General features: G+C 41.1%; 1 pseudogene; it reads left to right on the forward strand.

Annotated features, from left to right (window-relative positions):
- Positions 1–589: 589 nt before the first annotated feature.
- On the forward strand, positions 590–17,235 carry LOC117614878 (annotated as a pseudogene).
- The last annotated feature ends 571 nt before the right edge of the window (positions 17,236–17,806 follow it).

Raw genomic sequence — 17,806 nt, forward strand, 5'->3', positions numbered from 1 at the left:
GAGAATCATCATCATCCAAAAGATTCATATATAAGAAGAGTTCATTTGTAGTAACGACATCCACTATAAATTCTTAAATCACCCAAATTAGAGGAAAAGGCGAATAATTTTCAAGTAAACGTGCATGTAGATGTTGTAGTTCTCACTGTCAACCATATATATATGCGAATACGTTCAGGGAGAAGTGCATTTAGATGTCAAACTGTTCACCCGTTTTCGCGTTTCCTCCTGTGATGGAAGGGCGAAGTTCCCCACTGGCTTGGAGACCATGTGTTGGTCGACAAGTCAGCTTTCTTTGGTGTGCGAGCATGCCACTGCTAGCAATGTAAATCCTAGCAGACTTCTTTTTAGAGTGGATAACTTGCGCCCCAAGTTACTGACTTCTAAAACAAATGACTGTGAATTTGGGTGAGGAATATCTCCCAAGTAAGTTCTTTTCTTGCCTCAGACTGGTGAGGACTTTCATAATTTATCTCAGTATCAAATGGCTGTTCTGGCCAGAAATATTTGATAGAAGTTGGACTGTTTTAGGCAGAACTGCCTTTTACAAAACAATAAATAGGTATATCGACATTAGGAAGGTCGAAAGATGGCCGGAACTCCGTTTCTGTTTGGATGGAAGATTCTACTTTGGGCTGGACTGGACGCGCCTGGGCCGGTCCGTACTTGCTTCGCGACTTCAGATGCTAGGCTGACCTATAAATCGATACCAAAGTTGGATTTTGGCAAAGCTTTATGTTTACTTCACGCTTCGTGAGGCTTTTGAATGGGCAGAACTGCAGCTTCTTCAGTTTGAAGGGGACAGAAGTGGCTATTCTCGAGGGTTTGATGGGCTAGAGATTGCACTACGAGCGTTGTTCTGCTTGAGCAGGACTCTTCAAGGGTTCGCTGAGGTCTCCATGTTTGTGAAAACTCAAACTCTGTTTGTCTTGGCTTTTGCTGAACCAAATTTGTAACGAGGGATCTCGTTTTAGAAGACTTATTTTCGAAGTCTGAACTTTGGAATTCTGATCTGAAGCTGGTTTCTCTTGGAATCCAAGTGAGCTTTTGGTTGTTTTCTTGTTGTTGTTTTTTTTGATTGATGAGTTGAGTCCTTTTTCTTCCTTGCCTACTTCCATTTTTTATAAGAGACCTTCTTAGGGAGGTGGTTTTAATTTAAATAATGGGCGGCAAAAAGATCTCCTAAAAAATGTAAAGTAGAAAGGATTTTTATTAATCATGGCAGATAGGCTCTCAGTAGTCACCTCCTAAAGCAATCCCTTCCCTGTTTTCCTGGGTGGCATCTTTCTAAAACGCCAATGTCTGTGTGGGCTGATTTTTATGGCGGTTTGGTTTTTGTATTTTCTGAACAACTCCCTGTTTTTTTTATAAAAAAAACATGACCCGTGAATTCCTTGGAAGATGGTGTATTGCTTTGGAACAAAATCTCTAAATACAGATGGGCTTTTGATCTTCTGTTGGCAGTGTTTCAGAGACGTCTCTTCTCATATAAAAAATTTAGTTGGAATTGCTGACTTTTCAAGGCTGAGGTAGCCACGTGGGTGTGTTTTTGATCTCTTGGGTTTGAGCCCAAACAAATTGTGGGCTGATCCTTGAAGCCTTAATAACAGCTTCCACGTTTGGTCTTTTTGGGCTGGGCAGGTAATTTTACCATGGGCCCATTTTTTTTTTTTTTGAACTTTTTGGCGTGCTAATTTTAGGCCCAAACACAAACATGACTAGGATACACCAACATATCAAGTAATTCTTCGATCTAAAGGTCAAACTATAGAATTTCTCCAACTTCACCGCAAATTCGATTCTTATTTTACCTCCGGCTTCGAAGAACCAAGTAGGCAACTTTTCTAGCTATGAAATGCAGTGTTGTATGCTAGCATATATATACCTCAACTTTCATAAGACATGGCTCAAACGTTAACACTGATAAACTTCCGACCACTACAATGTTTTACAAATAAGATGTTTGAATGGAAAATGCAAAACCCTAAACACAAACTTGCAGCAGATTCACATGCAAATTTCCTTACGTGCAGATGAAGTGTTTGACAGACAAACGGGTGAAAATAAAAGATTCAGTTAGGGTTTAGGGTTTGACAGACAAGAGATTATAATAGATGCAGCACTATCAACTACATCTATAGTGATGAATTTTTTGGCTGATGGTATGGCTATTCTTAGCCTTGCGATAAATATTAAACCTTACTATAGGATCCCGAGCCTCTACATTTAGCATTTGTACATTTAAACGCATTTAGAGCAATCTTAATCATTTGATTGATTAATCTAATGAAGTTTAATTAGTCCACGTCATCAAAATTATATTATATTAAAAACTCACTATTTGTACCCTATCATTTCCCCTTGCCCATCTTTAATGAGATCAAATTTATTTTTAATTTAGTGTTAATCAATACCCTGGACTTGCTGACACGCATTGCTCATGGCCGCCATTTCTCCTATGATACAACTTCAACCTCCTTATTCAGACCCAAAAAAAAACCTTCAACCCCCTTATAATTTATAGTTTTAGTCTCTGCACAAAAGATGTTCGAATGGTTCACGTTCAAGGGCTTTGCTTATCAAAGTCCATGATATTAGGTAGGCCTCATCATTTGGCCTGCGGGCTCATGGATTAATGGGGGCCTGCCCGGCCCATCGAAAAAAAGCCCGGCCTGGCCCTTTATGGGTTTTGAGATGGCCCGGCTCGCCTTGAGCCGGGCAAGACTTGGGCTTGGGTGTCTGAAACCCGGCCCGGCCCATAGGCCCAGCCCAATTAAGCCCAAGAAAGCCCGGCCTAGCCGGCCCACAAAAGCCCGGCCCGTTTGGCCCGCATACATATATAATTATGTATAAATAAGAGTTTAGGTTTAGGATTATATCACTTAAATCACATATATAATTTGTTTCATTTCATTTACTTTTCTTTACTCATTCCTAGTTTATAATTGGATGATAGCACATTAATTTATGTCAATTATTAATTCAGCAATTATATATATAAGATGAACAACATATCACATCACCAAATATAATCATATCACGAAACATAATTGTACCACCAAATATAATCATGCTTTTCTTGAACACATCACCAAATATTTGCATATTTATTCATACCATCCTTTAAAAAAAATATTTTTTTTATACTTATTATTTTTTAAAATTATTTCTTAAAATGTATTACGATCTAATTATGTAATAACCTCAAAAATAATACTTGGTTTTATTATTTTTGTGGAAAATCTTATAAGTTGTGTGACTTTATTGGGTGTTTTATGAATTTGGTTTGATGTGAAAATATTAGAATTAAGTGAGCTTATTCTCAAATTGGACTAAAATGCCCTTATGATTAAGTTTATGAATTTTTTTTTTTTAATGAAGTAGGGCCGGTTTAGGCCGGGCCCATTGGGCTTAGCTCAGGCTGTCCCAATGGGCTTTCTCAAGCCCGGCTCATGGGTTGGGCTTGGGCTTTGAATTTTCTAAAAAAATCCAGCCCGATATTTTCTCTCTCCTCTTTAAAGTCCAGCCCGACCCAAGCCCATTAAATTTGGGCCAGGCTAGCCCAGCCCGGCCCATTGACGAGCCCCAACATTAGGAGTCCAGGAAACTACAATAAATAAGATAAGTAACCGGTAAGTGATAAGGTACAATAGGAGAGTTTTAATTTAATGTAATTATAATGGCGTGGAATAATTCAATTCGTTAGATTAATCAAATGGTTGAAATTTCTCTAAATACGTATAAATGCACGAATTCTAAATATAGAGGCTCATAATCCCTTACTATATACCTCATTTCTTCTTAACAGAAAGGGTGATTTTATTAGCACCCCAAAATTTGCTCTTTGCACACCACATTCTCTTTACACCCCACTAAATTTTAGTAAAATTTAAAATTACTCACTACACCCCATTTTTTTTCCTAAATTGCCCTCATGAACCCCATTTCTTAACTTACCTATGTAAATCCCATTGAAATCGTTACCTTGTTTCAGTGATAGTCCATCGAATTTGTTTTCGGTTTTCAGTGGCTGACCACCGAATGTGTTTCCGTTTTTCAGTGGTAATCCACCGAATCTGTTTCAGTTTTTAAGTGGTAGTCCACTAAATTTGTTTCTGTTTTTCAGTGGTAGTCTACTGAATTTGTTTCTTGTTTCAGTGAATTCGTTTCTTGTTTCAGTGATCACCTAACAAATTTGTTATTGAGTTTGTACTTAATATTTTTTTTTAGATATGAAGAGGACTTGCAGAGGTACTACTGAGGCTTCATCACCTCGACAGGATAGACAACGTCCCATAGCCTCAACGAGGAGGTGGCATCCCGAAACGAGTACCTTTCACATGCCTTTTGGTAAGATGACCATCACATTGGATGATATGTCATCTATTTTAGGGGCGTCACCTTGTTTTTGTTCCTTCAATGATAGTAAGGTCAAAATAGCTTGCACTAAATTTGTGGTCGACAATAAGTTACTGAAAAAAGAAATATATTTCAGTTTGTTGCAATTGAATTGTGGGTAAAAATTTCGTAATAAGCCACTGAACACCTTCCATAATACGGTGGATATCCACCGCATCTTAAGTTAACGGCCAGTCAAACACAACCGAAATAGGTGCAATGTTTCCGTGGCATCCCACCGAATTTACCTATTGCGTTCAGTACTGGTGTGCTAAACTCAACCAGCGACCATCATGAAATCCTAAACTTGAAAAACGCCAAAAAATAAACTCTTACCTCATTCAAAGCCTCTCTAACTTCAGTCTCACCCTTCATGAATAAATACAATATTTTTTTTTTAAACCAATATAAGTGTATAAACCTCATTAAGGTTGTTGGAACATGATGGTTTGAGAAAAAAATCTAACTAGGGTTGCAGGAACATATGTGGGGTGTAGTGAGCAAATTTAATTTTTTCTTTAAATATTTTTTGTCCTTAACAGTAATTATGTATAACGATAAAATAGGTTATTTATGTTTAAAATAAATATGAGGTCCAAAAAGCAAATAATGGGGTGCCAATAAAATTACCCTAACAGAAAAGACTCAATTTTTATTAAGCAGATAATATAGTGACACATGTCATGATAATTGAACAAATTTTGGAAAGCCATTTCGCCCACCACTTGTAATTGGTGTTTACAATCACATTAATTGTCGTTGGTTAAGCTTGCGTAATTTAATCTACATGGTACATAAACATAAAAATTATATTCTTCTAACAACGACTCATATGGTGATGATTGAAGGAAGTTGAGGTTCCACCCCAAAACCAATTGGCAATGGGGAGAGTAGTCCAACTCCTTATAAGCCCTTGTTAGGTTTCTCAACTTTTCAATGTGGGACTTTTTACTTTCACATTCTCACACGCCCCCGCACGTGTGACGAATTTTTAAGCCTGATACATGGACAACACATATTGGGTGACGTGGAGAATGTGAAGGTAAAACGCCACCCACATATTGTGAGAATGTGAAAATAAAAAGTCCCACATTGGAAAGTTGAGAAACCTAACAAGGACTTATAAGGAGTTGGGCTACTCTCCCCATTGTCAATTGGTTTTAGGGTGGAACCTCAACTTCCTTCATGGTATCAGAGCGGGTTGATTGACCAGGCCTGAATTGGGCCTCTACCCTTACCCAATGTGTGGTGTTCACATGTTGGGCTTGAATGTTTACCCGTATCCTTTACCCAATACGTGGTGCTCATGTGTTAGGCTTGAATGATTGACTCCGTTGTGGACTTGGCTCTACATGTGGCCTATGAATCCCACATCGGAAACTTGACTAAATAAAATACAAAATATAATGAATGATTCTACTTGGTGAGTGTTTTCCCCAAATCTCACCCAAGAAATAGGCCAAGTGATGTGTTGCCGAGCGTGGCACTACCATACTATAAAAGTTTGGTAGAATGAGAAATATGTATCAGTTGTTTGCACCAATAAATCTAACTTCAAACCAAACGATTAAAAACCTAGTAGGGAATTGGCTTGGCATGACTTCTTTTTCTATGTCTTCAACAATCAAGAACTTCACACTTTATTTAGCGGAGTAAAAACAAGACTTGAGTTAACTGAAAAAACTAAGCAGAAAGCAAATGAACAAGATGAAAAACTTGACCTATGCAATTATTGGCCCCATCCCATCTTTGAGATGCTATCTTAGCCTCACAGCTAAATTTTTTTCAAATATTCATTACCCCTTGTGTGCATAACAAGAATTTCGTAAAATCTTTTGGAAAAAAACGAATATAAAGTGCAAATTTTAGCACAAATAAATAAAGGAATGAGTAAAAAGCAGATATTGGTTAATCAAGTCGGTTAGATTAGATATGCTCTCACTCTATAACCGAATTACAATTCCCCTTCCGTAATTTAAATTAATTTAAAATAGATTATCATTTGTATTGAAATAAAAGAAAAGAAAAGGAAGGACTAAAAATGCTCTCTAAAGGAAGAATGCACAGGAACTCACAAGAAGCAGCTAAAGGAAGCGGCTCCGTCATCTGCTTACTTTGCTTTCTTGTATTCTGTGGCGCCAAAATTCAAACACTATTCGTGCTCGCAAAATGAACTCACAGTCACAGGAGCTCCTCCGAGACTACCATGAAAATGAAGAAGAAGAAGCTTCGAATTGTCTCCGACAACGTGCTCACAGAGCCATAGCTCCACGCTCTTCCTCCGAATCAAGCAAGGCGGCTGCATCTGCTTCTCCAACCTCATCTCCCACCTGTTCACGTGTCCTACGCCCTCTCTCAGCTCTCTCAGGCCATCTCCTCCGACCCCCATTCCTCTGCTCTCTCCTCGCCTTCCATCCTCACTTCCTCGTCTCGCTTCTCGTTCATGCTCTCTCTTCCTTCGACGACGACCCCATCGCACGACAAGTCGTCCATCTCGTTTCCGCTCTCTGCGAATCAGCCGCTGCCTCGCTCTCTTCTGACTTCGTCGCTAGGGTTTCCGACCGCCTCTCTTCTGGTGCCTTGGCCTGGAGTCTCCGTCATCTTTATACGGTATTTCCACCATTCTCTCTTTGTTGTCTGTGAATTCTGAAATTGCTGTTGAGACTTAGATAAAATTTTCCGGTTGTGATTTGTTTTCTGTTTGCTTCCTGAGAAAATGATTTGTGTTTCTCGGTAGCCAAACTGTGTATGACTGGGTACGGTAGGACAATGTTGAGAAATCGAGCTTGATTCTTCTACTGTTTCTCATATTAAAACTCTGCTTGTTTGCAAATTTAAATATCAATTTTGAGATTTAGATACATACTTTGGGTAATGTTTATTTTCTGTTTGTTTCCTGGGATTATGAAGGAAAATTATGAATTCTGTAATTTTTCAGTAATCAAACAGCGTATGATTGGTTAGGGGTTAGAAATTCGGTGGATGAATCTAATAGTTTCTTTGAAATTAGATTGCTCTACTCTACCGGTGAAAATGAAATTTGAGTGGGCAAGCTAGGCCTTGAAGGTGAGAAATCTGAGTCAACAGTCACTACATGGGGGTGATCAGATTTCTTACCTTTTTTTTATTATTTTTTTTATGGCTTATTATCACAAAACGTCCCTAAGGTTTACGAAACTATCAGATTGCATCCTTAATGTTTTTTTTTTTTGTCATTCGTGGTCCTCAAAGTTAGCATGCATGATCACAAATGGTCCCTGCTGTTAGGTTCCGTCAAAAACTCCGTTAGTTTGCTGACGTGGCATATATGTATATCACAAAACATCCTTAAGGTTCACACAACTATCACAAATGGTCCTTACGAAATTTTTTTAATTTAAAATTCATAAAATTTTGTTTTCTTTTTAAAATTTTATGAATTATAATTATTTTAAAATATATATTAAATTTTAAATACATGTGACACTATATTATTGTAGATGTGGGCTCCATATATATGCCACATCAACAAACTAATGAAGTTTTTAAAAAATAATTTAAAATTCATAAAATTTAAAAATGAAAAAAAAAAAACTAAAGGTTTAGGGTTCATAAATGGTCCTCAAGATTAAAATCCTTCTATAAATTGTTTTTTCATTTATAAATAATTTTAAAAAGAAAACCAAAATTTTATGAATTTTAAATTTTTTAAAAAAAAATTCGTAAGGACCATTTGTGATAAGTGTGTAAACCTCAGGGATGTTTTGTGATATATATGTATGCCACGATAGAAAACTAACAGAGTTTTTGACAGACCCTAACGTCAGGGACCATTTGTGATTGCACATACTAACCTTGAGGACCATAAGTGACACAAAAAAACATTAAGGATGCAATCTGATAGTTTCGTAAACCATGACTTTCATTTTCTCACCTTCATTAACATGCAATCTTACCTTCTTTTTTTTTTTTTATAATGAACATCAGATTTCTGACTTTAAGCCATGACTTTCATATCCAAGTTTAATGGCTATGGTTCAGAGTCTACAATCAAGTCTCAAGAATGATAAGCATCTGTGCACCCACTGGCTTCTACTAACGAAACGTTTTTCAACAAGATCTTTAAGACTTACATGTTATTGATATGAAAACATATATATCCCTGCTAACAATTCTGCCATTCTTTAAGTGCAGCTTCACTGCTTAGGGATTTTGTTAAACTGCCAGCAGAATAATCCTTATGCTCACATTAGAGAAAAATATGGCCTCATTACCAATCTTGTTGAAGGTCTTCAATTGCCAAGGTAACAAATAAAGAAAACTGATGTTCCTTTTTCCATGCATTTACCACACTATAACTAAAATCCTCTATTTTATTCATTTAACACAGTGAAGAGATTCGGGGAGAAATCCTGTTTGTTCTATATAAGGTATCTGTTCTCCAATACGCATCAGAGGTTGGTATTGGAACTGATTTTTTATTTGCCTTTTGCCCCAAGCTATTGCGCTTGTCTCTAGAGGCCCTCATGAAAACCCAAAGCGATGTTGTTCGCTTGAATTGTGTAGGTCAGTATTCCACTTCTTGAAATCTTTATTGTTGTGCCTTGTAAGTTGGGTCCATTTTCCCTTATAGCATAGCTCAGAAATATACGACTAGCATTTTGGTCAGCTTGTTATACCCCATGAGTTTCTATTTATTTAATTTTTCAAAGTAGGTTTTATTTCTGGGCACATAGGCATATGTAGACATCAAGCCCGCAAACGAACTCCCTAACTACACCACACTTGTTTCCTATTGATGTCAGACCATATTTTAACTTTGAAGGTGAAGGTCCTTGCAATTTCTCTCATCAATAGCTGGATCAGTTTTGAATGATTGTAGAACAATGCCATTAATGAGTTCCATCAATTTGTTCTATCATGACAAGATACTTTGCATCTTGAGTTTATTTAGAATCAAACGATAAAAACGTTGCAGCTCCAAGTGCTTGAGTCCTTGCCTATAGAACTTACTGCCTGTAGAGGAAACAATTATAATTTTAAACCTCTCAGGTAATATATAACTTTTTGGGGAAGTGATCCTGACACAGCATGGAATCCTCCCCATTTTACAAACACATTTCCTCATTGGTATCAGTCCTGTCTTCTCTCAACTAACAATTTCCATATTACTTGTCCAGCGTTCTTGACAATGTTGGCTCAGAGAAGACTTTTCGGGGCTGCATATGCAGTACTAGTTGATTTAAACAGCAATGGTTCATCCAAAGGTGGTTCAGTTTGTCGTTTGGATGTCTAGGCTTCTTTCCCACAGAAAAGATGAAATGGAGTGTGTATCAGATGCTCGGTTCACTAGTAGGTGTTCTTATGGGAAATGATTCTGGGCAACGTATTAGATGCTACTCTATGTCTCCCATCTGATCCCATTGATTTTCTCATTCTACTTGAGCAAAAGAACTCCCGTAATTTAGAATTATCTTCTTGCCAATCTGCCATTTCGCTGATTTCATACACAAGTTCTTTATATGATGAACGGTAATTGAGCTTTTGTTTTCTAGTTTCATTCGTTTGGCTATGTTTTTTACAGTACATTTAACAATTACAACCTACTTTTCTTCACATCTTTACTACTTTTCTCCCCAGACTTGCAGATGATAAGTTGGTTTTAGCTTCTCTGGAGAAATATATTCTGGTAAAACAGTACTGATCTCCAAGGTGGATCCACTGATCCATTTACGGTGATGAGGCTGGTTTATCTTTATGGTCTTTATAGGGGTCTCACCAAGGTTAGCTACCAAATCCCGTACAGTCCAGAAGCTGAGAGAATCCTGTTCAAGATATTAAGCGAAAGCGAATGGGATTTGCATTCTGCATGAATTAATCCTATATCATTGAAGTGGTTGTTTCAACAAGAGAAGCTCAGCACACCACTGTCATATCAGCTTCTGAAATTTAGTGGAAAGAATATAGCAAATGGCATCATTGTCCATGGAAAGAACAGTCATATGGTGAATGTTAATTTAATTGCAGAATTAATAGCAGGAGGAGATAATCATGGATCAACACTTTTAGTGTCCTTATTGACACAACTTCTTGAGAAAGGACATGAGAATGACATAATTTCTGAAGTGAATCTCGTGGCAACTATTGTCAATATATTTCCAATTGCTTCTGACCAGTTATGCTTGCATGGTATTGGGAGTGCTCTCCGGAATCTTTTCTGTGAATCAATTTATACACAGTCCCCACAGATATCCACACCCGTTTTAGTTTTAATTTTCAAAATTTTATGCTCAGTGCACCATGAAATTCTTTCTGATGATGAATGTTGCCTTGCAGTGACTATGAAGGTGACTTACTTAATTTTGGCGATTCCAGTTTGCTTGCTGCCACAGGAATTTAATGAGACAGTGTGTCTTCTTTTGTAGTTAATAAATATTATCACCACAAGAGCTGCAGACGGGTGGAATCAAGAATGTCTCTTAGCAATTGGCATTCTTTGTTTGATTTTGCATCATTCTTCCAATGAAGTGCTTGTGGGAGCAAATTTCCCCACGAGAATATTCGCCTAAGATTCCTTCGTCTTCTCCGCCTCTCTTTCTCCCTGCAAAACAGATCGGAGTAAAAGGACCACACCCGGGAGGTGTTGGCCAAAGGCCCTCCGATGCCTAAGTTAGGTAGGGTAATTCAAGGAAAACCGGGTGGCCGGAGCCGTGTGTGGTGGCCGGAGCCTTGTGTGAGAGAGAGAAAGAGAGGGGGTGGCTAGGGTTTTTGAGAAATAACTTCTGTAGAGTTTAGTAGGAATTTAGGCGTACCTCCACCCTTGTGTGTGGCCATTCTTTTATAGTGGTCTCGGAGGCTAGGGTTTCGGAGGAATAATTCCGTAGATGGAAGGGAATTATTCCTCCCCTTTTTGGGATTGATTTGATTAATTAGGGATTTGATTTATTAAGGTAAATCAAATCCCTAATTGTGGTAGGCATCAAATCAAATCCCGATTCAATTAGGTAACTCCTCATTTAATTGGGGATCGTGGTAATTAACCAATTCAAATCTCAACCTAATTAGGTAACGTTCAATTTAATTGGATAATTCCCAATTAAATTGAGTAACTCCCAATTAGGTTGATCAATTCCCAATTTGGTCAAATAATCCCAAAATGGTAGGAATTATTTGACCTAGGGTTTGATTTAATTAGGTTCCCACAAATGCCCCCAGCTTCTGCATGGCGCGTGGTGGCATGTAGGAGATGTAGATTATCCGTTGGGCTGTCCAGCTGTAACTGGGCTTCCTTCGTGGACTTGGGCTTCCGCGTAGAGAAGGTGTTTGACTTGTGAACTGCTTAAGTAACCAGCCTATGTTTTGATTGCACGTCCTCCTTTAGAGATTTGTGAGTACCAGGGTCCCCCATGAAGGACTCCGGGCATGCACTGCATATCCTGTAGGATGATTCCCCTTAGGAAGTTGACGAGCACTAGGGTCCCCCTTGAGAGACTCCGGGTGTGTTCTGCACATCCCATAGGATGATTTCCATTAGGAAGTTGGCGAGCACCAGGGTCCCCCTTGAGGGACTCCAGGTGTGTTCTGCACATCCCGTAAGATGATCTCCCTTAGGAAGTTGGCGAGCACTAGGGTCTCCCTTGAGAGACTCCGGGTGTGTTCTGCACATCCCGTAGGATGATTTCCCTTAGGATGTTGGCGAGCACCAGGGTCCCCCTTGAGAGACTCTGGGTGTGTTCTGCACATCCCATAAGATGTTTTTCTCAGGTCACAGCATGTTTAGCCTATGTCCAGAGACTCGTCGATGAGAGCGGCCCGTTTGGCCTACGTCCAGAGACGTGTCGATGAGTGCGGTCCGTTTGGCCTACGTCCGGAGACGTGTCGATGAGAGCAGCCCGTTTGGCCTAAGTCCAGAGACGTGTCGATGAGAGCAGCCCGTTTGGCCTAAGTCCAGAGACGTGTCGATGAGTTGGGCCCGTTTGGCCTACGTCCGGAGACGTGTCGATGAGAGGGGCCCGTTTGGCCTACGTCCGGAGACGTGTCGATGAGTGCGGCCCGTTTGGCCTACGTCCGGAGACGTGTCGATGAGAGGGGCCCGTTTGGCCTACGTCCGGAGACGTGTCGATGAGAGCAGCCCGTTTGGCCTACGTCCAGAGACGTGTCGATGAGTCGGGCCCGTTTGGCCTACATCCGGAGACGTGTCGATGAGTGCGGCCCGTTTGGCCTACGTCCGGAGACGTGTCGATGAGAGGGCCCGTTTGGCCTACGTCTGGAGACGTGTCGATGAGTACGGCCCGTTTGGCCTACGTCCGGAGACGTGTCGATGAGTCCGGCCCGTTTGGCCTACGTCCGGAGACGTGTCGATGAGAGCGGCCCGTTTGGCCTACGTCCGGAGACGTGTCGATGAGTGCGGCCCGTTTGGCCTACGTCCGGAGACGTGTCGATGAGAGCGGCCCGTTTGGCCTACGTCCGGAGACGTGTCGATTGCATTTGTGAACACTCCATTGGAAAGAAATGCTTGAACATGTATTGATGTCTACGTGACTACATTGCTTTATTGAACAAAAGAGATGAGTTGCAGAGGTAACATCAAAGTAACTTGTCTTCAATGGAGGTGAGGGAGGCCTGGCCGCCTGCTTGGAGCGAGCTGATAGGCGAGGAGCTTGTGGATAGCACATTCGGAGGTGATGGGCATTCCGTTGTCTTGGAACTTCCTTCCCTTAAAAGGTGATGTCGGGATCGTCTTCATGACTGGGTAGCAAGTGACAGCTTGGGAGACCTTCGCTTTGTCGCTTACATGATCTTTCTCTTTTGCTCCTCCGTGGTCAGCTCGGGCTCTTAAAGTCGGCTAAGACCGTGCTGATCCGTATGACTTTTTTCGTGGAGGTTCGTTGGCAGCCGCGTCACAATCTTTGATTTGCTGGATAGCACCCCTTGCGATGAATTCCGTGCAATGGCCGTCTCCGACCAGTTCTTCGAGGTGCTTTTTCTAGGCGAAGCAGTCATTTGTGTAATGACCGTGCCCTTCATGGAATTCGCAGTATCTACTGATATCCTTCTTGGCTGGGTTTCCCTTCAAAGGCGACGGTTTCTTCAACCAAGGCATGTTCTTTACTTGGACTAGGATCTGCTGTATCGGAATAGTAAACTTGGTGTAGGTCTCAGTTGTTGGAGCGCCTCCCTAAGGCTGTAATTCGCGCTTGCCCCCATCCTTGTCTTTTATCATGTCATTTCTTTGGCTTGCCGTCTCAACCGGTTGATCGGCTTGCTTGGCAGCTTTCTTTGCGGCGATCCGGTCATCGTCCCAAAGCGCATAGCGCTCTGCTGTCGCGAAGACTTCTACTAGTGTTTGGCAGGGAGAGATGGTCAGCTCGCGATACAGCTCACACTCAATTGGCAAGCCCCTCTTGAAGGCTGATGAAGCAATTCGGTCATTACATCCAATGATGTTCGCCCTTTCTGCTTTGAACCTCTTGATGTAATCTCGAAGGGATTCTTCGTACTTCTTTTGCAGGTTGAACAGGTGGTCAGGATTCTTCTTGATCATCCGGAAAGAAGTGTATTCTTGGTGAAGACGTAAGATAGCTCCTTGAAGCTGCTGATCGACCCAGATGGCAGGGTGTGGAACTAGTCTTGGGCTGCTCCTAGCAAAGTCATTGCAAACACCTTGCACATCAGCACATCGTTAGCCTTGTAGAAGATCATGATACTTTTGAAGTGCTTTAGATGGCTATCGGGATCGGAATCCCCTTTGAAATGCGTGAATGAAGGCGTTGAGAATCTTTTTGGGGGAGCAATCTGCTCGATCTCGGCAGTGAAAGGCGTAGAGTTTGCTTGGTCCACCTCCCTACGTAGAGCATCTTCGAAATTTCCACCAATCTTTAAGTCTCGAAGTCGGTCATTCACGAACTTCTCAACGTCCTCTGCACACATTGCTAGTTTGTTACGTTGGCGACCTCCACGGGATTGACTGACTTCCTCATTGTCCTCCGAGGGTCGACCTTCTCGCCTGCGCTGCCTAGTTGGAGTGTTGGTGGACTGCGCCTGCGAAAGATTCTCTGTAGCTTGTCGAAGAGAATTGGTTCTTCGAGAGTGAGTAACGGAGCGTCTTTCCTCATGGTCTTCATTGCGAGAGTTATCCAACTGGCCTCCCTGGGGGCCTAGCCTTTCGAGAACGCTTCTCTGTGAGTTGATAGCTGAACGCCTTTCTTCGCGATCCTCGTTGCGATGGTTGTTTGGCTGACCTCCTTGGGGGCCTAGCCTGTGATGTACATTTCCCTGCGGGCCCAAGCGGGCACGGACGTCGAGTCATCCACCGGGGCGTTGATCCAGCCTTCTTTCCTCGCCTGGTTGTCCAAGGCCAAGGTTTTGAGCAAAGCCTATTTGGTTGATGAGCTGCCTCATTAGATTGCTTTGGTCGTCCATTCTTTCAGCTAGCTGGTCAACTCTTAGATTAAGGTCTGCTTGACTTCATGGATCGGGAGGAGAGAAGTGCGTGGAGCCCAACTGCACACGGGCTAGGTTTTCATTGGAGGTGTATGCAGGAGCGTGCGTCGCGCGTGGAGGCAATGAAGGGAATGCTTGGAGTTGCTCCAAGATCGGCCTCTGGTCGGCGGTGGTAACGAGTCCACCTTGATGGGACGTTCCACCATGTTCGGTGGCGGTGTCCGGTGCAGTGGTGAGAGGTGGCGATGCCACTATGTCGATCGCTGGATCGTGGGTGGAGTGGCTTTGGGCCGTCGCGGATCTAGCCATTGCGGCGGCTTTGCCTCTCGTGTTCATGCTTCCAACCATGGTTGTTTGGAAGGCTTCGGTGGATTGGAAAATAGGAGGAACGGATTCCTTGAGCACGCGTTGAGTATAACTCATGCTCTCAATGAAAGCACCAATTTGAGGGAGCAAATTTCCCCACGAGAATATTCGCCCAATATTCCTTCGTCTTCTCCGCCTCTCTTTCTCCCTGCAAAACAGATCGGAGTAAAAGGACCACACCCGGGGGGTGTTGGCCAAAGGCCCTCCGATGCCTAAGTTAGGTAGGGTAATTCAAGGAAAACCGGGTGGCCGGAGCCGTGTGTGGTGGCCGGAGCCTTGTGTGAGAGAGAGAAAGAGAGGGGGTGGCTAGGGTTTTTGAGAAATAACTTCTGTAGAGTTTAGTAGGAATTTAGGCGTACCTCCACCCTTGTGTGTGGCCATGCTTTTATAGTGGTCTCGGAGGCTAGGGTTTCAGAGGAATAATTCCGTAGATGGAAGGGAATTATTCCTCCCCTTTTTGGGATTGATTTGATTAATTAGGGATTTGATTTATTAAGGTAAATCAAATCCCTAATTGTGGTAGGCATCAAATCAAATCCCGATTCAATTAGGTAACTCCTCATTTAATTGGGGATCGTGGTAATTAACCAAATCAAATCTCAATCTAATTAGGTAACGTTCAATTTAATTGGATAATTCCCAATTAAATTGAGTAACTCCCAATTAGGTCAAATAATCCCCAAATGGTAGGAATTATTTGACCTAGGGTTTGATTTAATGAGGTTCCCACAGTGCTCATAGCACCTTCGAAAGCCATTATTTTCAGCACTTCCCTAGTCTCTACAATCAACAGTGCAATTCATGAAGCATGTCTAAAAGGACCAGCATTGGTTGACCACGATGAGGAAACAAGCTCTGGAGAAGTTTTAATATTTGTGCTTCTACTAACTTCTTCTCCTTAAGAGGGTTAGTTCCTCGTATTTCTTCTATTTAAGAAGGTTAGTTCCTCGTATTAAATTTAGCCATACAGCTGAATTTTGCTTTTGAAACTAACTGTTTTTTTTTTTTCTTTCCTCCATTTCCTCCAGTTTGCACACTGTTTTACCAGGGATTGTGGACTGGAAAAATTTCTTTGATCCCGCAGATAGGGTACAGCCGATTTCCTTTTTCCGGATATTCTGCCATGACCTATGCAGACTAGTACATTTTGGATCACCTTTGGTTAAACTTGTTGCTTAGTACTGCCTGTTGGAGTTGTTTACCCAAATATCTGATCAGAGGAATAGAACAGGGGCGGAGTTGGTATGCACCATGGACTACCTAAGGTTTGTAATGGCTGTCCTAGAAGGCTTAATTTTCTCCAGTGACCTCAGTGGCTATGGCAGGGGACAAGTGTGACTACAAAGAATAACTGGAGTAGGATGATTGTGGAAGAGCTGGCGATGTCTTTAGCAGTCCCATGCTTAGCATCAAAATCTTTCATTAATCTTCACAAGCCTGCAATTCATGTAGCAGTCACATTGTTAAAGCTGCCGAAGGTTCCTGAGTGGATGAGATCGGTGTTTGATGATTCTTGCATATCTGGCATCATTCAATACCTTGCGGCAAATAATTTGAGCACATAGATTGTACTTTTATTTCGAGCTCTATTGAAGTCTGAGTACTTAAAGGCGGAACAAATTTCTATGCCATGCACTTTTCTGTGCTGTTGATTTGTTCGTGTCCTTTTAAGGAACTAAAATGAGGTTTCCTTTTTTAATACTTCAAACATGAAAATGGGTCATTATACTTCTGTCCAGTTTGTTTTACAATGAAACACTGGATGATGGACTTTCCTTAAATTTTAGCCTTGGTCATTTCAGGCAGCATATTAAAAAGAGAGATAATGCAGTTATTTTACACATTGCAGGCCTGCAGAAAACAGAAGTACACTGACAACAGTCAAGATGAAAGTGCAAAAGAGCATTAAAAAAAAAGGCGGTCGCCATCCTGGATGACACGGGAGAAGTTTGTGAGTATCTCATTAACTTGATGTTATCCGAGTCTTGTCTAGACAGGGATTCTGGAGGATTAAATTTCGGGGATAAGAGATTGTTAAAAGTAACATAGGGCAGCTAAGCAAATCATTTAATTTTCTTTATTAAATCTCCATTTCTCATTTCATTAACAGTAACAGAGGTGCACTGAGTGAGACACCTCCCATTTTGATCATTAACTGCATAAAGAGCTTAGAACTGAAGAGACATTATAGAATCAAAATACCCTTATTGTTAAATGTAAATGCACTTAATATTTTTCCTTGATTGAATTTTTCAAGTCAAAATTGATTTTAACTTTTTCGTTTCAAGTTACTTTGTTGTCAAAGACTTAGGCGCAGAATATGAGCTGATCACAACACTTTTCATTAATTAACAGGCTAATAAGGAATGAATGAATGAATGAATGGTGCTTACTTTTCATAAAAATTCCTGAAATATTGATCACTACAAAATCAGTGATCACTATACACAATTTCACCTAACAGTAACCGACCAAAATCAATCATTTTGGCCCCAGAAATTAACATATGAAAGTCTCTCATGGTTTTGAAGTTATATTCAATAACCACATGTTTCTCCATCTCTTCGAGGGCAAGGCGAGCAGCTTCTCTATCCCTTTGCCGTTGCTTTTGGATGAACTC

The sequence above is a fragment of the Prunus dulcis genome, chromosome 1 (genome assembly GCF_902201215.1).
Source record: "Prunus dulcis chromosome 1, ALMONDv2, whole genome shotgun sequence".
Classification (NCBI taxonomy): domain Eukaryota; kingdom Viridiplantae; phylum Streptophyta; class Magnoliopsida; order Rosales; family Rosaceae; genus Prunus; species Prunus dulcis.